Here is a 21,108-nt window from a genome sequence, read left to right on the forward strand (position 1 = left end):
CATGAAGAGCTGGCAGCTTTAGCTTATCACTCAAGATAAATTTAGACTCATCTGGGCCCCCTGGTTGAAGTTCCGAGAATCCTCCGAGTACTTTGAATTGGTGGTGTCTTGACCTGCTCCCACCCCCCTCCCCCGAGCCAGCCATGATATTTCTTATCTAGATTAAACCCCACTCACACCTCCTGTCTCTCACTATCTTCTTGAAACCATCCTTACCTTTCTTTACACCTCCCCTATCCTACTATCGACATGTTTTACATATGTTCATTTCACTAATGTTTATTATTCACAAAAGTTTGTTGATTTCACATGGACTGCAAATAGTAAACACCCCTAACTGAGGTACTGCCGACAAGGGAATAATGATTATCCAGAACTGTGAACCGAACTTTGGATCTAAATCCTTCCCTCCAGGATTTGAGTGCCTTATATTTTCTCACATTTATTCATTGTTTTAGGTTATATCTATTTGTTTCTCTGAACAATACTTGGAAGGTATGCATTGTGTTTCATATGCTATTTTTCACTATAATAAAAAGAATAATGAGGGGCGTGTCCTGGCTATGGAGGAGTGAGGACGTGTTTGTCTCAGCTCCTGCCACCGGACTACATTACTGACAATTAAACCAGCCCAAGAGCCTGGAAGAAAAGGATATGCAGCGCAGGAGAAGGGAGAGCTCCCAGGGGCCCAGCAGAGGAGCGTCACGGACAGAGGAGAAGGGAATTAGAGGCTTCCTTACCGGGCCGAAGCAGAGGACAGCACTGCAGACATCTCCCAAGATGGAGAGGCAGGGGAAGCCCCAGCAGCAGCAGAGACAGAGGGAGGAAAGCACCCGGGCAGTGGAGGAGAGGCAGCTGATAACCCCAGACAGCCAGCGTGTCCAGGTACAGGGGAGCCCTGGAGCAGGGAGCATGGGTACAACCCCCACCATTGCTGATTGCAGACCTGCAGTGGGGAGGCCTCAGGAGGGGGGAGAGGTGCCCTTAACCCTGTCACAGAAGGAGGACAATAATAAATCTCAAGCAGAGGCTGTTAATGCTGCAAATGGGGAACAGGGCCCTGCTAGTGGAAATCTCCTATCTTCAGTGAGACACAGCCTGAGTCAAAGTGTGTATGATATGGAAATGCAAGCAGAGTTAGAGCCTGCCACAAGTACAATAAGATCACATGAACCAGGAGTGCTGACAGAACTTAATGAAATCCGGGCACACATCTCTTCTATGCCCACCAGAGAAGATATGGAGACATATATAGCAAGGCTGGAACAGGCATACCGCACAGAGCTGTCAGCCCTGAGGGGGGAGGTGGAAAGAGTGGACACTCAGAACCAAATACAGGCAGCTAAAATACAGAATATAGAAGACACCACTCAGGCACAAGGGGCCATTTTGGATCAACACTCCTGCCAAATACAATATATGGTGGAAGCAATGGACGATGCTGAAAACAGGGGCCGGAGAAACAATTTAAGGGTCCGGGGTTTACCAGAGTCTGTTGAACCTAAGGATCTCCAGAGAGCCCTCCAAGTGATGTTTAATGAGATCCTGGGTGAACCATCAAGCCAACCCCTGGAGCTAGACAGAGTGCATAGAGCGCTTGGCCCTAGACCTACACAGAATGACAGACCACGAGATGTGATTTGCAGGGTCCACCGTTATGTCCTTAAAGAGGCCATCCTGTTTAAGCTGCGCAGTGGAGTTTCACCAGCATACGAGGGGAGCCAAGTCCAGATTCTGCAGGACTTATCCCGTTTCACTTTACAAAGAAGGAGAGCACTGAAACCTCTCCTGGACATGCTCCGTTCGTATGAGTTTCAATACAGCTGGGGATTTCCCTTCCGCCTGCAGGTCCGACATGCGGGAAGAATGCATGTTCTTAGGAACCCGACTGATATGCCATCGTTTGCTGCAGCCCTGGACATTCCATTGGTGCCTATAGAGGAATGGCCGGTGTTTCCAATGGGGGTATGGGGTGCTGCCCCAGATGGTGATCGGATGCGTGGCCCTCGAAGAGGAAGACCAGTCTGATGTTTAAGGAGTTATTGGTTCATAAACAAAAATTCATTGGGTTGTTTCTCAATAGAATGTACCTCCCAGTTTTGCTATAATTTTTTTGCCAGGGGGATTAAGTCTTTCTGATTATGAGGGGGGGGGGTTCCCTCCCGCCTTCCTGGAAGAGGGGGCGGGGGGGCACCCCCTGACGGTGTATAGCACAATATTCTCTCTAGACCTTGTGTCCTCACATTACATAGGGCTCTGGCTGACAAACTAAGTTGAATAATTGCTTATTGTTAGTCCGGGGCAGGGGGCTCCTTTGTAGAAAGTTCCCTCCCTGATTGGGATAACACGCCATAAAGGAGTGGCGTAGTCTCACCATCCCTAGGTTAGACAGTTTGGTATTCTCTTATACCTATACAGTTACTTTTAGTCTTTTTAGACCCGACGTTAGGGTCTTGCTGTAACCTTGCAGGCGGGAGGCACTCTGACCTCCTTGCCTTTGGTTTCTACTGCTTTGTTGGTAGTTTCTTTTGTATTCTCGACCTTCTTACCTCTTCTCTTTTATTTCCTCTTCTCTTTCCCTGCTCTTCCTATCCTACTTGCCTGCACATCTCTCTCTCTCTCTCCCTAATCCCCGAACCTATCCCTAGAGTCCCCACCGTTCCTCCGCATTGAAATGACGCAGATTAATTGGGGTTCACTAAATGTGAGGGGACTTAATATCCCGCAAAAACGCTCCCAGATATTTTTTGACATGCACAAAAAAAAGAGTCCATATACTATTGATCCAAGAAACACATTTTAAAACGGGCCACCTCCCCATCTTTAGAGACAGATATTACACTAACTGGGTCCACAGTTCCAACCCAGAGTCAAAATCCAAGGGAGTGTCCATAGGCATCCATAAGTCCCTAGTGCACACAGTTCTAGATACACGGGTGGACACGGAGGGAAGATTTATATTCCTGAAAATTAATGTTAACTCATCCATCTTTACCATTGTCAATTGGTATCTACCGAATAGAGATCCGGCGACGACCTGCTCCTCTCTCCTGTCATCACTGGATGAATTCGCAGAAGGGACCGTGATCGTGGGCGGTGATTTAAACTTCACTTTGGACCCTAAGGTAGACACAACGTCGGGACATAACTTTCTCTCAATAAGGAAACTAACGAAGGTTAAACGTTGTATACAGGAACTCAGATTAGTGGATGCATGGAGAACACTACACCCAGTAGACCGTGACTACACATATTTTTCCCCGGCTCACTCTTCATACAGCCGCATAGACCTATTCCTTGTAAGTCAGAAGGCCCTGACATGGCAGATACAGGCCTCTATAGGCAGTATCTCTTGGTCAGATCATGCCCCCATATTTTTGAGCCTCACTATGCCGGATGGGCCTGGGAGGCCGTGGTCTTGGCGGTTGAATGATAGTCTGCTGAGGGACCAGGGATGCTTGAAAGACCTGCAGAACACAATAGATGAATTCTTGGAGATACACTCAGGAGACACTACTACCCTACCTGTTCAATGGGAGACACTAAAGTGTGTGTTGAGAGGGATTCTGATCAAACATGGGGCTAGGATTAAGAGGGAGAGAGCCCAAACCATTCTGTCTCTACTTCAGAATATTTCAGACCTAGAGAAGATCCATAAGCAGACATTATCCCCGGTGACACTGACAGAGCTAGTTAAAAACAGAGAGGAACTTAAATCCATTCTGGACCGACAATACGAGCGCCACAGGAATAGACTAAAAAGATTTATGTATGAATATGCGGACAAATGTGGCAGACCACTAGCTAGGTTATTACATCCGAGGGGGGACCCCAGTCACATCCCTACGGTCAAAAAATCGGACGGCCTTTTGACTCAGAACCCAATCCACATAGCGGAGCAGTTTCAAAAATATTATAGTGACCTTTACAACATAAGGGGCAAATTTGGGGATATGCCACAAGAAGCTTTGGAGACTAAAATAAATGATTACATACTTAAAACAGCCCTGCCGACTATACCCAATACTGAGGTTGAAAACCTAGAAGCAGACTTTACAGAGACAGAAGTGGCATCTATTATCAGGGATTCTCCCTCAGGCAAAAGCCCAGGTCCGGACGGGTTTACCCCCAAGTTCTATAAAATTTTTCAGACTCAGTTATCCCCGTTCATGACCAAAGTATTTAACTCCATATCTGAAAACTCCCAGTGGGTAGCACAGTCTCTTGAAGCACACATATGTGTTATCCCCAAACCGGGAAAGGACCACTTGCTGGTTACAAATTACAGACCCATCTCACTGATTAATTTAGATTTGAAATTTTTCTCTAAAGCACTTGCCAACAGACTTGCCCTGTCCCTGCCTGGGATAATACATACAGACCAGGTGGGATTTGTAAAAGGCCGGGAGGCACGGGACAACACCAACAAATTGTTCCTCCTGATGGCTCGGTCGAGGGCTCAGTCTCTCCCCATGTGTTTACTTTCAGTGGACGCGGAGAAGGCCTTCGACCGGGTCAGTTGGAGCTTTATGATGGCAGCCTTGAGACAGGTGGGTTTGGGTCAGAAATTTTTGGGTAGAATTGCGTCCCTGTATACGAGACCCTCAGCAAAAGTCAGGACAAATGGGTTTCTATCATCATCCTTTCTGGTCCACAATGGAACGAGACAGGGATGTCCACTGTCGCCCCTCTTATACGTCATAGTCATGGAGCACCTTGCGGTCGCCCTGAGAAACAACACAAGCATCCACGGGATAGAGGCGGGGGGGGGAGAGCCGTAAGCTGGCTCTATTCGCGGATGACCTTCTCATGTTCATTTCCCAACCACACATATCCTTCCCGTCCTTGCTTAAGGAGTTCGAACAGTTTGGCAACTTAAGCAACTTCAAAGTAAATTTTTCCAAATCAGAGGCCATGAACGTGACTTTATCGGCAGAAGACCTTGCGAGAGTATCACAAAACTTCCCTTTTAAGTGGCAACCGTCAGTTTTAAAATATCTGGGAGTTATGGTACCTAGGGATCCAGCAAAAATTGTACATCACAATTTTTTCCCCTTATTAGAAAGGACAATCAGGGACTTAAAGAAATATGACAAAAAGAGATTGACGTGGTTTGGGCGTATAAACGCGATAAAAATGGATGTGTTACCGAGGTTCCTGTTCCTGTTTCAGACAATACCCATACAGCTACCGCTAAGTTACTTCTCCAAGATCCGGACAGCCTTGTCTGGGTTTGTCTGGGGGAACAGGAGACCCCGAACAGGAATTAAAACTCTGACCAGACACAAAAGTGACGGGGGGGCGGGGCTCCCAAATTTTCAGTTATATTACAAGGCAGCTATCCTAACGAGATTACTGGACTGGCATTTTCATGGTAATTCGAAACAATGGGTGGTGATTGAACAGGATATACTGGGAACTCCCTTACATTTACTTCCATGGTTAGAGAAAGAAAGTAGGATCCAGATAGCGAAAGGAATGGAGTTCACGCGGACAGCGATGGGGATGTGGGATGGAGAGATAAAAAAGGGATCTCTCTCTCAGGAGCAGGGCCCACTTACCCCCGTATTCGGTAATAAGAAGTTCCCCCCAGGACTCCACTCCCATAGATTCGGGGGATTTACTCGGGCGGATGATACCCGTTTTTGTCACGTGCTCCAGGGACACACCCTACCAACTTATACTTCCATGCAGGCCACAGGGAGAGAGATTTCCTGGATGGAATATATGCAGTTGAAATCTTTCCTCTCGTACCAGGACAGGGAGAGAAGGATGAGGACACCCCCTACTCCTTTTGAGAAAATATTTTTACAGGGGTCATCACTTGGACATGGCATCTCACTCATCTATAAAATGCTGAACCAGAGAAATAGGGTGGATAAACCTCACTTTGTCTGTAGGTGGGGAGAGGAACTGGGAGAGGATATTCCAGAGGACGATTGGAGCAGAGCGTACCTGTGGACCCACAAGCTTTCCTTGGCGTGCGCCGCTCAAGAGAAAAGTTATAAAATTCTCACAAGGTGGTACCATTACCCGACTAAATTACATGCTATATTTCCCTCTGTGTCTGATGTGTGCTGGAGGTGTGGCACAGACACAGGTACAATGCTACACATATGGTGGAGCTGTACTAAGCTGCAACCCTTTTGGGACTCAGTGTTCTACCTGTACAAAAAGATGAGCGGAGGTGAAATAGAAAAATCCCCCCAGGTTGCCCTTCTTTCTATGCTCCCAGGAGCTATTAAAACACAAAAAAGGGACATGTTGCGATTTTGCCTGGCGGCTGCCCGTATGATTATCCCACGATTTTGGAAACAGACTAGATGCCCTACGGTGCTGGATTGGTTGGAGGAGATGACAAACCTCCAGAGAATGGAGGAGCTGACAGCAGAACTAAATGGGAACACAGAAAAATTTACTACAGTTTGGAGACCATGGATTATGTTCATGGAGTCCCCAGAGTTTGTGGAGAGTTTGGCGAGCTTTTTGAGCTGAGAAACGGTGGGGAGTCTCATTCCTTCCCCCCCCTTTTTTCTTCTCTTTTCTTGCTTTCCCCCCCCTCCCCCCTTTTCTCTAATTTCCTCTTATTTATGCTTATATCTTTCCTCTTCTTTCTTTCTTTTCTGAACATTAATCTGCATTTTTCTAGTTTCATTTTTTATATGAAAAGATTTATCAATAATTCATAAGACAATAGACATACAAGGAGAATGAGTATATTAGGATACGGGAAGTCAAAAGAAGTAAAATTCTGACCTATAATTTACAAGTGGTTGTATGGTAATAGCACAAAGATAATTTGAAGAATTCCAAGAAATTTAGTAATGTAACAATTTCTGGATATTATCCCGGCATTGAGAAAATGATGTTTATGTATTGTAATTGCACAAATGATATGTTTGTATGTTGACAACAGTTTCATCAATAAAACAGATTTGAAATAAAAAGAATAATGAAAAGAAAAATATGCAAGAGAGTGGCCCTCCCAATTCCTTTTCATTTCCAAAAGTGTGGACATAATGACAGCCAACTAAGATTTCAAGTCTTTGAACAGGTTCATTCTCACAGACAAGGGGGTGATAGTCAGAATGATAAAACGGAGAGAGGCCTTCTGGATCTTCACGCTCCAAACATTGGAACCTAGGGACATGAGAGATTTTGACACAAGTAGGGTTTTTTTATATATAGTTTTTAGTTTCTGGTCTGCAAATTTTTCTGCACAGACAACAATATCTTCCCCGCACCTGCAGAGAAAGTGCCAAAAGTTTGCCATGGAGTCCCAGCGCAAAGCTTTAGTAGAAGAAGCCCGGAGCAATAAAAGAAAAGTGCTAATAAGCTACAGCATCATCTCATTCGAAGAGTTGGCGTCACTCCAGCTCCCCCCCGCCCAAATGGAGCACCTAATGGCATTCCTGGAGCTGAGGGAGTCAGTCATCAAGGATAAGCCCTTAGCCACAGAACGGTAAGTGTGGAATATGCTGCGCGGGGGCAGCTTTTATTGCCAACAGCCAAGCAGCTTGTGGGAGGAAATTACTCTGCGGGGCAGAGTTTACTGCACAGGGGCGGGCACTGCATGGGCGGAGTTTACCGCGGGCATGTGGTGTTTACTGTGCGGGGTGGGCAGCCAGCAGTACGTTTTTTTTTTTTGGCTGAGATCCTGCATTCAGAAAGCTACGCAGTTGATTGCCGAGTTGTGGAGAAATTGGGGCGATTCTTCAGATTTGGGGTTACACAATTTCCAGTGAGTGATATTGGCCTTTCGTGGCCTTTTCAACTCCAATGCAGCGCTCAGATGGGTGGGCACAATCTGTGTGATGTACATTGGCGTCTGGGTTATTGGAGTACCGCACAAGTTATACAGGACACTTTCCTCTTAAAAGATGAAGCTGTAGCTGTCATACCCCCCAATAAGAATTCAGGGGGGGACAGATCTTTGAAGCGTCCAGTGAATCCCCAAACACATGGAAATGGGGTTTTTTGGTTTTCCTCTGAACGCTCCCTCAGTATTCTGCTCTTTACTTTATGGCTGATGGCGATACATTATACACTATGGGCTTTTTTTGTTAGCACCATAGAGTTGAATGTGATCTTTTTCCCTTCAGTCCTGATTTAACGGCAGAGGCGGCAGAGACAGTCCGGTGAGTTCCTCAGGGTTTTTTGTATTTCTATTGTTTGTATATACAGTGCATTAGGAGCATAATTGGTTCCGGGAGCTCTTAAACCAAGTTACTCTTGCTCCGGCAGGGAAAAACAAGTGTCATGGAGGGACTAGAAGAAGAAAACAATTTAAAAAAAAAAAAGAACAGTTTGGAATCTCTCCACCCATCTCCTTGATGAAAATATTCTGTCGCTCCTTAACAAAGGACTTAATTTCTGTGTCCCTGAAAAATTCAGTTTTTGTGACTTTGATTTATTTAAAGGTTGCCGAAAGATGCATTTGGCAAAATTCCACAACAGCAAAGAAAAAATCCCAGAACAAAAATACAACACCGGTAATGTCCCCATAGCCATCGGACCCCTCGGCTTTTTTCAAGCCGATAAGGCTTTAGGTTCCAGTAAAGATGACGCCTTGCTGTTAGAATTAGCAGATGCTGACATTTCTGACAAGTGTAACACAGGATACACCAGCCCCTGAGCTTCTGTTCTCTGGCGGAAAAAAAAAATCTACTTTTTGCCCCTTTGTCGCACCAGGGAATACCATTGATCTTTTTCAGAATTTGGTTAAGCGTGATATGGAAGCCCTAATATATCATGAGGCTCCTCAAAACTTAACCGCAGCTGAAAAAAAATGCTCTAAAAACCATCAAATCATAAGATGATGTAATCTTCCAAAGACCCAGATATAGGAGGCGGGTTGGTCATATGGCCAAAAGCCCCCGCCCCTTCCGGTGACATCTTGATTTAATGAAATCACTCCTCCACCTGCACAAATGCACCGGGACACGAGTCACCCGCCGCCGCCGCTGCTGCTGCCGCTGCCGCCCTGGTGCCGCCACGGCATTGGGCAATACCAGTGAGAGAATTCTATAAGTACAGGGGTGTGGTGCGGAGTGAGCTGTGTCCAAGAGAGGAGTGTGCGGGCAGCGAGTATTGTGCACTTGTTCTGGAATTGTGGGGTGGCTCGTGATGTGTGGAAGGGGATGGGACTTGTCGTTTCGTGTGGCTATGTTTGGACTGAGTGTGTATGCAAAAGCAAAAGAATTCTATTCCTTATGCTAGCCATAATAAAGGAAGTCCTATGGGATGTTAGAAACTTGTATGTATTTAGGAGGAAAAGTGTGTCTGTGGCTTGATGTCTGAAGATGATACTAGATAAAATGTATACTGTGTACCTGTGGGATAAGAAAAGATGGAGAGGATGTGGCCGAAGGAGTGTGGAAGTTCCTGAAATGGAGGCATGTGGTGAAGTTATAAGGTCAAGAGATTAGAGGGGTAATTAGGTAAGGATAGATATGGTGGTTTTTTTGCATATATGTTTTGTTTTCAAAAAAGCTGTAAATAAAATATTTCCTTCATCATCATAAGGCCAAACTATTCCAGAAAAGTCAAAATTTTCTGATAATTAATAGAGTGGTTTTAAAACAAAATCTGAAGGTTTAAAAAAAACAAAAAAAAAAAAAAAAAAAAAAAAAAAAAAAAAACACAAACAAAACAAAACACCTCACTGCACCGTTCTGCTGCACAACTCACCCGCTGCCACCACGAACCCCGCGGCTATTGTATACAGGTCATCAAAGGAGAGATTGACAGTATAGTATTGTGTGGTATAGATGAGAATAAATTGAAACAATCTCACCCATGTCAAGTAGCTTGGGGTGCATCAGAGTTTCCTCTGTGTGGGTCCTCCAATTTTCATGTCGTTACTGACCCTACACGTCCCTAGGGAAACTCACTTTACCTGGCACCCACAAGCTTCTGTCCGCTTACTGGAGAGTATTGGTGTCCCTGACCCCAATCTTCAGGGTAAAAGGTCCCTTTACGGATCTGAAAAATAAAAGCACAAAATTCCCCCCCCTCAGTGGGTGACCAGTCAGCGATTGACATCTTTGAAGAAGCAGCGTGTGAACATACCCTTAGAGTTGAGATGCTGCTGTCCTGTTTTCACTTTTACGAATGATTAAATATACAATAAAACCCCAAACAATACATTATGAAGGCCCCTCCTTCATGAATAAAGTTACTGGAAAATGGCATAGACACTAAAGTATGTAGCAATGTCAAGAAAAACAAAAGATATGCCTATAAAGCCTCAAAAAACAGTTTGACGTGTTCTGTAATTTATTAATAAATTGAAAGACTATTGATAATTGGCAACATGATGCCAATGCCAACATGATATATATATATATATTTTTTTATTTTCATATTTATATTTACATTGATAAGCATCATTGAACACTATGCAATATTATTCATTTATTGTATATTGATTTTAGCTAGCCCCATGAATTTTTCTGTGCATTGGTGTTTATTTTCTTGTATGGACTAAGCATATATTTATACATTAATGCTCTGAATTTCTTTGTATTTGTGTATAATACAACAGTATTTTACTACATTAAGACGCCACAGTTTTTATAAAAAAAGCCGAAAATGTGGTTTCTTTCCTATCACATTTTTGTACAGGTGGAGTATTCTCATGTTCCACCTGTATTCTTAAGTTTCACCTCTGTTTGGTGGGGCGCATCTGCGCTCCACAATTGCGCTTTTCGTGTGAATGTCCCCATTCTGTCATTTCCGGTTTTACGGAACCTTAATGATGGTATTGGGGACTCTATTTTTAGTTTCACTTGTACACTTACATGTCACTTCCGTCTTGTGGAGCGCATTTGCGTTCCAAAATTACGTTCTCAATGTAAATGTTTCCCCTCTTCGTCATTTCCGGTTTTCCGGAATCTTAATGATAAGCGGGGACACCATTTCTAGTTGCTACACACATGCGCAGAGCGCTCATTTAGTTTGTGCAACCTTTCACATGTCACTTCCTTTGAAATGGAACCTTTTTTCAATCACAGGGATATATTTTATCCTTACACCGTCACTTTCATTTCCGGCTTTCTGGATTTTCTGAAGGCTGAGGCTTAGCTCATTTATAAAGCTCACCTGCGGTGAGTTTATTATCTATGCTAATATGGTCCGCATCTTTCAAAAGCACCAATGATAATACCCTAAAACGTATTCAATGCATGTTGATTGGTTTATCTTTTAATCCTATCTATTTCCCAGTTCAATTGATTGTTATTTTGGCATTATAAATACCCCATACTGATCATTATATTCCATGCGCCCTTGGAGAAAGCCAGGGCGAAACGAGTCAGGGTGTGAATGGTGAGGCTATAATTCAATTTGGCACTGTGTATGCTATTCCTGTAGGCAGGCATGTTCCTTGATGTTATCGTTATCTGATCAATATGGGCTTTATTTTAAAGCTCTTTACAATATGAAGTCACTTTGAACGTCCCTGCTTGATTAATACCATCTTATCACAGTTGCCAAGCATATACTATAACCTGTATCCTCTTTTGTGTAAAAACTTTGTATTGGAATATATGATATGTTGTCATGAATTAATGTTATCAGGTTTATGAATTGACAGTTTCCTTCTGTATACTTTAATGGTGTCTATCCTTGGCACCCTCTTTTTTGCACTTTATTCTGCTGTACTACCTTTTAATGATAATTTTAAAAAACTAAAAAATATTTTTTTAAATACAATAAAATTTATATACTTCAATGCATCTCGTTTGTTCTTTCTGGGTAGTATTTTAGGTTTAATAGATGACATACTTGTGGTATGGACAGGTTCCAGGATTGAACTATGGAGCGGGCCTAGATCAAAATGACATCGGCCTCAAATTTACGTACGAGATTGAGGAGGATCGCCTTCCTTTCTTGGATATTTTTATCCAAAAGAAAAGGAATGGCGATATTTCCACATCCACCTTTCACAAACCCACGGCCACTCTCTCCTCCTCAGATGGGAGAGCAGCCATCCCTTCCATTTGAGGAGGGGGATCCCGAAAGGACAGTTCCTCCGGTTACGGAGGAACTTCTCTGATAAGCGGGTGTTTGAATTTGTCACAAAGCTCTCTCAATTTGGGTCTCAAAGACAGGGGTTACCCTAAGGAGATCTTGAGAAAGGCCTATAATGAGGCTAAGAGTGTCCCTAGAGTGGAGTTGTTGCAGAACCGGGACAGGCCGTCTGATCAGGACAGCATCTCTCGATTCATCACAACATTTGATAACTGTGCCACTGAGGTCCGTAAGATCTTGGAATGCCATTGGCCCATTCTTCTTATTGATAAAGATGTGGGGTCCCTTCTACCTGTGCGACCAGCAATCACCTACAAGAAAGGGAAATCCCTGGGCGACAGGCTGGTACACAGCCACTTTGAGAGACAGCAAGAGTCTAATTGGCTGTCCAGGGAGATAAAAGGCTGCTTCTAATGTCCGAAATGTATAGCATGTCCTTACTTGGAGGTTGGAAACACATTTAAGAGTAACGTGCTTAATAAGAACTTTGAAATACGCCATTTTATTAATTGCCGTACTCCGGGAGTAATCTACAAGGATACATGTAAATGTGGTCTTGAGTACGTGGGCAAGACCATTCGCGAATTTAGACGCAGAGTGGGAGACCATCTTGGCGACATTGAGCATAAAAGGGATAAACCCTTAGCTAGACATGTTTGGATGAAGCATGGTGGAGACCCCACTGTTATTCGCTTTATAGGCATTGATGTAGTCCCTAAACCAAAGAGGGGGGGCAACTGGGACAGGCGGATACTCCAACAAGAGACCAAATGGATCTTCACTGGGTACTTCCTCTCCGAAAGGACTGAATGAACACCTCCAATACGCCAGTTTTATCTGAAACCGGGGGGGCAATTACTTGCCAACGATAACCTTAAATTCACATATATGGAAATTGTAACCCTATAGTTCATGAAGGATGAATAATGAATTGATCTGTCCTCATATCTGGAGCTTGAATCCAAGTATACCTCTGTATTATTCAGGCAAGGATTGAACTCTCTCTAAAGAATGTATAACTGAATAGAATTATAATACGCTTATAGTCCCTTATGGGTCTTAATAAAATCGTGGTGGTTTAGGAACCAGACTACTATCATAACTGCACATTTTAGTTCTCCCCATTTTGTGTTTTGCATGGTCCATTTATTATAATAATGAGAGAGAACAAACATATGGCTTCGTCATAATAATCTTGTGTAGCGGTTCACTCCGTGGGATATATATAAATACATTTGGATGCCTCTGGTTGCTGTGGGAGTCATGGTGGCAGATTTTTTGTGCAAGTTTTTTGCATGATTTTGATATGATGGCGTGTTGTCATGGTGTTGATCTGTGTCTCGAACCGGGACCTGGGTGCACTTTGGCTGTGGAGGCTCTCCTCCTTATGTGCCTATCCACGCTCTCTAGCGTGTCTAACCCAGTGTGAATTTACTTTGACTAAGCATCTGACACGTGGGGAGACTTTATTATCTAACTTGTTTATGGCACTGATTACATGCATTGGATCCGCCTGGAGTCCTGGATCACCATTGGTGAGTTTAATGATTGGCCCTTATGTGGTTTGATTGCCACCTATTAAATACCCTCTTTTTTTGATGCTCTGGTTCCAATGTGTTTTTTGGGAGCTTGGGCATAGGACCTCTGACCTGTACCACAATACCGGAGTCCCCTGATGATTCCTACACGATGAAACACGTCGGGACAAGGCTAGGAACGGTATAGGGGTATTAAGTGAGGGTTAGCTGTGGTCTGCCCTTGTTAGGGCACAAGCTTGTGGGTGCCAGGTAAAGTGAGTACAATTTAGATTCTATCAAAAAATGGTTACAATCAATAAAATTGTGATATAAAAATAAAAAAGCAAAACCTCCCACACGCAGCTCCAGTTATGGGAAAATAAAAAACGTAGTGGTCACAAGATGGCAAAACAAACTCGGTTTTTGTTGTTTCTTATTTTGACATCAAAATAAAACATAAAAGATTCCTGACTCTTAAGGACATGAGAATCTTGAATTCAGAGTCATCCTTAGAAAAATCCTTTAAATAGAAACATGAGTCGAGCCATTACTCTGCAATCCCAGTAATACTGATTTGGAGCACAAAAATAAAATTTAGTAAGCGACAAATATTGTAAAACAAATCTGACAGATTGGGGCTGAATATCTTTCCCCCAATTTCCAGAGGATAATTGGCAATTTTCACTGCAAGCAAATCCTCCTATTTGCACTTCTCTTCTGGAAACCTATTATAAATTACCCTCTCGTTGGGATTATACCCCATTAAGATTACATCAATTCAATACTACCAACGCTTCATTATGCTGGAGGAATTGCGGAGGTGGTTGAAAAATTTCATTTTTTGTGACTATCCAATATTAAAAATCTTATGGAAGTTCCTAGTCTAATAGAATTACTAATTCCAATATAGTTTTCACTCTCCCAATTGGCCCTCCTTTCATTAGATTTAGACCTATTAGATCCATCCTTTCATTCTCTTATTCATACTTTCCTTACCACTAAATCATTAATTGCAGCCCAATGGAATAATCCCCTCCCTCCAAACATTTCCCAAATTAATTCAATAGCCCAACATAATGAGTTTGAAAAATATCACGCAACGCTAAACAATTCCCCCCCCCCCCCCCCCAAGTATTGGCAATGGTGAAAATAGTTTTAAAGATTTCAAAGTATAACATGATACATCACTTACATATTTGCTCTATAGTTTGAATTGAATCTTCTCCAATTACTTTCTTTTTAGAAATATAATGTCCTCATCTTTTATGGTCTTTATATAAAATATAATTATTGGCATAGTATTCTATTAGTCTAGAATTGTTTTAGGTTTAGAAGGTTTAGAGATTTAGAACAGCCTGTACACCAGTATAGAGCACCACGATGGTCTATTGGCGGCAGACTGGCTCCTCAAAAAATACAGTTCCTACTCCCCATCACAAAACTCTCTGTATTGCTTTACTTCAGCTAGTACTCGAGAACTTCTTCCTGTTTCAGGACCAATTCTTCCTTCAAAGAAGGGGTACCACAATAGGATCTAATTTAGCGCCACCTTACGCCAACGCGTATATGGCACACTTTGAAGAAACCCATGTATTTTGCCATCCACTATGGATTCAATACGCCATCACGTGGAAGAGATACATCGAAGATGTTTTCATATTTTGGCGGGGCAACCTTGAATCCTTAACCCAGTTCTTCCATGATTTAAACAACATTAGACCAGGTCTAACATTTATGACGCACTCGGACACACAGAGCATCCATTTTCTGGACACATTGGTTCAAATATCTCCTGAGGGCCTTCTTAGCACGGATCTTTACGTTAAGCCCACGGACAAAAATAATCTGTTACATTATTCAAGCTGCCACCCATCACATACTAAGAGATCATTACCCATCTCCCAACACATGAGGATACGCAGGATTGTGTCGGATCCAGTACAGCATAGGGCAAAAACACAGGAGATGAGCAAGAAATTTCCAGAGGGTATCTCATTGATGTAGCTGGTAACTGTACATCTCATAACTCAGGGGTAAGGAGAAAGGAGGTCCCAATTATTAGTTGCGTCAATACATATCATCCTTTTTCGCCCCTTAAGATTATTATCTTTAAGCATTGGCCCTTACTGAAAGCAGCTTATCCCTCCATACAAGAATTCTCTGTACCCCCACTATTCTGCAACAAAAGACCTAAAAACCTGAAAGAATCTTGTACGAGCAGAAATAGGCTCAGGAAAAATTCTCCCACGCCAGACAATTCTTGGCACCCCAAGAAAGGGTCATTTTCCCTGTTTGCGGTGCTTACAATGTAATAATCTCACCCATGGGGACTCGTTTACCCACCCCCATTCCGGAAAAATTTTCCCCATACACGAATTCTTCACCTGTGATTCCACATTTGTCATATATTTGATCAAATGCCCTTGCGGTCTCGGATATGTTGGGGAGACTACCCAGCATATCCGAGACCGTATCAGCAAACACAAGTCCACCATCCGCTGCAAGCAAACGTTACTTCCCATCCCCCATCATTTCATTACCCAAAATCACACCATAGCACAACTAAGACATAAAGTTATAGAACATGTACCTCCTATGAGACAGGGTGGCAATAGGATCCAGATGCTCAAGGAAAGGGAGGCATACTGGATCCATACCCTTAAGACCCTTGAACCAAGGGGCCTAAACAGGGAATACGAGGTTTTCCCTTGAAACCCCTATCATAATTATCATTTGCTACTTATCCTCTATTTTTCCACAGGATCTATGACATCTTCAGTGACAAGCTGTTGTCTCATACCACTAATGTAAAGTCGCTATATTACCAAAAGAATTTTTTATATATCTAAAAATTTTAATTTCATGATATAATTCTCTTACATCATTTTAATATTTTCTTTTTTTCCCCTAGGCTTCTCTTCCTATCTGACCTTGAACCTCCCTGCCTGGCACCTAAGAGATTCACAAACCCATAGTCGTACACCAGCCCTGGATTACAAACTGGCACCGGCACCACAGGATCTTATTAACTCACTGTATTTTGTTCTCTCTCACACCTGGTTACCTACACCATGCATCACTATGCCAACGTGCGGGGGGGGGTTTGCCTTCTGTGCATGCGCCGCCTGGACCATCGGGCGGCGCATGCGCGGGATGCGTTCTGCCCGTCACCGCAATACTCTTTGTCCCTCCACAATGCACAGTGTATCTGATGCCTGCTGCGCGTGCGCTGCCTGGGGCCGGGCAGCGCATGTGCAAGAAGCGTCACACGCTGTGTTATCACCTCCCCTAGCGAGGCGTGGATGCTGCCTTCTGCGCATACGCCGCTCGTGTCTCAGGCGGCGCATGCGCGTTATGCGCTCCAGGCCTCACCACCTTGCGCATCACAACCAGGAAACAGTCATGTTAGGCGCGCCTTTCAGGCATTATTTAAACGCTGCACAGGACACATTACCTGTCACTCCCGGGCACCTCCAGACACCCACACCACGTGAACCACCTATGCAGGTATGGACATGGCAATGAGCACGTGTTAGAGACCGCTTTTTGTCCCCTAACCTCTTATTTATCATATACTTAGGTCACGTAGACTGCACCAAAGGGTATACCTTATCATTTTCACCCACAGGGTAAGAAATCTCATTTTTTCTATATTCTTCACAATTTCTAACATCATAGTCCCCCTGTTTAATTAATGGACATACCTTCTTGTCCTATTTCAGGTGTTTGCTCACATTAACTTGACTGGGGTCTCCCATAAGCAAATAGGTATACCCCTATCCATTAACAGGCGATTACCTTACTTCCACACACATGTCAGTTGGTAATATAGAACTTGGCTTTTTGCATTGTATCAATGACATTAGATTACAGGCTATACAAATTGGAGTCTACAGATTTCACAGAGATCTGTCAGTGCCTTAGGGTGTAATTAACCTTTAGTTCAATTATCATAAGAACGGCCCTGGTGGCACTACGGTTCTTTAACTGGACTGAGTACGTAAATGGTAGCATTTACCTTTTTGTGTAACACGACATTACATGTTTTCACCTTATGCACTGCTTCCAAGCACTGAAATCCATGTCATTTGTCATACAGCTTTATTACAGAGTGGATAAGAGGATCATTCACACTCTGAACATTAGTAGGAGGGTGCCAAGATATATGTACCCAACGTTTTTTGATGTACGGTTTGTACAAAGAATACCTCCATAGTCACAGAATTGTATATCCATAAGATCTTGACCTTATGTAGGTTTCTTATTTTTATTATCCTTTTTGATCCCAGGCTCTTTATGAGTGTTGAACATTAGACAAGCACAACAGATCGCTTCATGTGATACATGTTATCCCACAACCCATTGAGGTTTGTTCACATATATATTTATGCCTCGTCCCACATGTAGTTATCTAGATCATTACCTCCCTTTAGTAGCATGGTGTATACATATAATATATATATTATACATATTATACATATATGTGACGCCATGGGCAAGCCAGGGGTCACAGGTCATGACACCACCACACCCTACACCCCGGATAGGTACACCGAAGCTACCCAAAAATCCTTGTTGCCTTCCTCCAGGGGCTGATGTCCACACCAGGGGGTGGGCCAGGCGGTTGGCTCCGCCCACCGAGTTCACAGTCCTGGAGGCGGGAAAACCAGGCAGAACAGTTAGTGAAGTTGAAGTGAGTGGTAGAGGAGCAAGAGAGAGGAGTTAAGGTGGAAGAGAGTGACAGTTGAGGAAGCCTGAAGTTGGTCCGGGTGCGTGCCCCGGACTGAGACAGCAAGGTCAGCAGACGGCGGTGACCGTTTGCAGGAGAGGCTGATCGGAGGTTGCTGAAAGGACCGTGGACGGGTGGTGGCCCGGCGGTACCGGAGCGGTATACGAAGAGAAGCCAGCACCATTGGCAGGGGCCTTTCGGATCCCGGCAAGGCTAGGAGTCGCCGTGAATTTGCTAAATCAGTCAGTGAAGGGGACCTCTGGGTCTCCCAACAACTAAGTCCCGATTGAAGGCAACAGTCCAACCGTAGGAGAGAGACACCGCCACCGCCAAGGCACCAGTTACTCAGGGCCAGCGCCTGCGGGCAAAGGAGGGGCTCCTCCGGCCCATATCCAAGCCGGGGAGCGGGTTACCGGTGGGAACCCATCGCTACCAACATTTCATTAGGTGCAGGGACAGAGACCGTCACCGTTAACTACCGGGGAAAAGCAACAGCAGCCGTCCGTGGGAACAGTCTTTCCAGCCGTGTGTTTTACCGAGAACTGTGTCAACGTCTCAGGCTGAGTGAGTACCACCGAGCCGTGCGGCACAGCGCTGCCCCCGCAACCCTGCACCTCACCAGGCCCCACACCTGGCCTGCCATCCATCCCTGCCCCATCACCGGGCCCCAGGACAACCAACCCCCTACCCACGGAGGGGAGAAATAACAACAAAGCTGCTCCCTGTCACCGCTCCCGGGATCCCCATACAGAGCAGCGGTGGTGTCCACACAATCACCACAACCATGGGTGGCGTCACGGACAATAAATCCCCAAAACCAATCCCTTTTTCACTCACGGGCGAGGAGCGCCGCTCGAGTCCCCGGGATCCGGCCCATCGCTCGAGCCACCGAGCAGCAGAGGCCGCAGCAGCAGCCAGACCCGAGCAGTGGGAGAGCGCGGTGTCCCCTCCTCCGCCCGCGACAACTATATACACACACATGCATGCATACATACATACATACATACATACATACATACATAACATACACACACACATTTTATTCTTGCATTTTAAAGAATTGCTTTTTTCAATATCGTGCATTATTGTGAACTCTTTGCAATCCCTGTTTCTTCCCCTCACAATTTGTGATATTTCTTATGTTACACATATTTCTAGAATATTTCTCATTGCGATTGTACAATGGATATTGGATTTACTGTCTGTAATTCTAGTTTTTTACTTTTCCTGTATGTTAAAGTCCTTGAAAAAGACCAAAGATTGTGGTCGTAACGTTGGACTTTGAACATTTGTTTATTTTGATATCCTCCCAAGAATAACACAATTGAATTAAAATAGTCTAAAAAGAATCTTTTTGAGAATATCTTTATTAGTGTGCCAGATTTTTTCTATCTATTGGACATTTGTTTTTCAGAGCACCTACTTATTTATATAGTAGAGCCAGGCCTGATTATTACAGTTAACTTCATTTATTGTCAAATTGAAAAATGAGATCCTTCCTGGTATGCAAAAACTGCTGCACGGAGCAGGAATATCTTCCCCAGCACCTGCGAAGGTGGTGCCGGAAGTATGCCGAGGAGTCCGAGATCACCGCTGTGGTAGAAGACGACGGAATGAGATCACGCTGTAGCTTTTCAGCAATTTTCTCCTGTTGCTTCAAAGAGCTGGCGTCGCTCCAGCTCCCCCCCCCCCCCCGCCCAGATGGAGCAGCTAATGGCATTCCTGGAGCTGAGGGGGTCAATCATCAAGGATAAGCAATTAGCCACGGAACGGTAAGTGTGGAATATGCTGGGTGGGGGCAGCTTTTATTGCAAAAAGGCAAGCAGCTTGTGGGTGGAAATTACTGTGCGGGGGAAGAGTTTACTGCACAGGGGCGGGCACTGCATGGGCGGAGTTTACCGCAGGCATGTGGCGTTTACTGTGCGGGGTGGGCAGCCAGCAGTACGGTTTTTCTTTTTTGGCGGAGATCCTTCATTCAGAAAGATACGCAGTTGATTGCTGAGTTGAGAAATTGGGGCGATTCTTCAGATTTGGGGTTACACACTTTCCAGTGAGTGATATTGGCCTTTCGTGGCCTTTTCAACTCCAATGCAGCGCTCAGATGGGTGGGCACAATCTGTGTGATGTACATTGGCGTCTGGGTTATTGGGGTACCGCACAAGTTATACAGGACACTTTCCTCTAAAAGATGAAGCTGTAACTGTCATACCCCCCAATAAGAATTCAGGGGGGGGCAGATCTTTGAAGAGTCCAGTGAATCCCCAAACACATGGAGATGGGATTTTTTGGTTTTCCTCTGAACTCTCCCTCAGTATTCTGCCCTTCACTTTATGGCTGATGGTGATACATTATAGTCAATGGAGATTAACTCCGGCACACTATTAATTTCCAATAGAAAGAAGGAACGCAGTAGTTGGATAAAAAATCCCTTTCTTTTATTTTGTTAGTGTCACACGTGAAAAAAGTGCTGTACAATTGTCCGCCGGGTGTCGACGTTTCGGCTAACAAGCCTTCATCAGGTCGGACAGACTTAACCTTAAACTGGAATCATAATCAGGTGAGTATGATAGTAGCTGTGAGATCACATAAGGAGACTACCTGTATAGGGTCCCTGGGGGTGCCGGCATATAAGATCACATCCTATAGAGGTATAATTGGCGGAGGGAAAGAGTCTTGGCAATCGTGTGTGTCTCCTGTTAGAAGTGGCTGTTGTACCTTAGGAATGTAGTAGCTACTTCAAAGGGACATTAGGGTCCAGGGTTCAGGCTTTGGATTCAGGACAAGGGCTCGGCTATAGTTGTAGCTGTAGTCTCTATGTTGTGGCTAGGA

This window comes from Anomaloglossus baeobatrachus, chromosome 12, assembly GCF_048569485.1.
Source record: "Anomaloglossus baeobatrachus isolate aAnoBae1 chromosome 12, aAnoBae1.hap1, whole genome shotgun sequence".
Lineage (NCBI taxonomy): Eukaryota > Metazoa > Chordata > Amphibia > Anura > Aromobatidae > Anomaloglossus > Anomaloglossus baeobatrachus.